This window comes from Atta cephalotes (genome assembly GCF_000143395.1).
Source record: "Atta cephalotes unplaced genomic scaffold scaffold00019, whole genome shotgun sequence".
In the NCBI taxonomy this organism is placed as follows: Eukaryota; Metazoa; Arthropoda; class Insecta; order Hymenoptera; family Formicidae; genus Atta; species Atta cephalotes.
This window is the reverse complement of record NW_012130083.1, coordinates 1,892,828-1,894,339: the sequence shown is the minus strand read 5'-3', so window position 1 is coordinate 1,894,339 and position 1,512 is coordinate 1,892,828.

The window sequence follows — 1,512 nt, the reverse complement described above, 5'->3', positions numbered from 1 at the left end:
TGCGTCATCAGTTTAGAACTATTATCTAACTGGTATATACTTAGCAACAGAGTAATGTTTCCATTGTGCACGTGCATAATTAGTACCTGTAAATTTACATAGGAAACTATCACTGTCATAAATAAAATATTTATAACTAGTATTACATGAGAATTACAAGATTCCTAAGACAGATTGATTAATCAATTTCAAAACAAGCATAAATAAAATGTGTAATGTATACAGCAATAGGTAGATGCAGTATTAGAAACGTATTTTACATTGGCATTAAAACATTGCCAATTTTGTTGAAAGTATTAATATGTCAAAAATATATTTATGTCAATATCATATTCTCATAGTGCAAATTATACAGGTCATATACTTTGATCTCATAAATGTCGTGTGAATGAGTAGCATTCGTTAAGTTACATACATATCATTTTACATGTTCCTTTGCATGCATCAATTTTCTTATCGTATTCAGATATATTTTATTTTTGCCATATCATAATTTCTTTTTAATATTCACTTAATATTTCACGAAATCTTACATTACTGTATACAATAATTTTATATTAATAACGATGTCCGAAATGTTTACTTCAAACATTTTCTATTTTTTAAAAATAGTAATAAGTTATTTAAATGCATAATTCGGGAAACTGTGATAAATTTTGCTTTTCTATAAAAAATTAAAATTTTTCATTATAAATTTGATACAAAAACATTTAAAAAATGAGCGACTCTAAAGCGAATCGCAAAATATTTCATTATCTTGATATCGAAGTATACAATATACAATAATTTTGTTATTTTGAATTTTACATACTTTTAATTAATGACAAAGCATAACAGTATATTTATATCATCGATATAAATATATATTGTACTTAATAAGATTAATTGTTTTACAAGATGATATGAAAATCCTTAAAAAATATAACAACATGTATTACATGTTGTTACAGTTCAACAACAACATGTATTACAATTCTTGATAAAATAGAAAAATTATTTCCTATAATTAACTTAATATTTTTTAAAGATTCTGGAAATATTGTGGGAAAGATATAAATTTTAATGAAAAGACAAATATAAAAATCCAAATTAATTTTGTGATATCTATTAAATTAAATATTAATTATTAAATTGCCATATTCTTAAAATTTAATAATCATAAGGCGATATTCAAAATTGTTCTTATATTTAAAATCTTATATTTAAAATTAAGAAATTTTAAAATATCACCCATTACAAGATCGTATTAACATCTTAGGACATTACATAAAACGATTAAAATAATAACGGATTATGAATATCGGTTCTTAATAGAAAATGTGAATCCAATGTTAAATTTTTTAAATAATGTGGTTTTGTTATGCATAAAGTTTTACTTCTTGTGCAAATAAAAGGAATTACATGTGAAAAGATACACACACACACACACACACACACACACACACACACACACACACACACACACACAACCAATATATAAAATAATAATAAATATTATTATTATTAANNGCT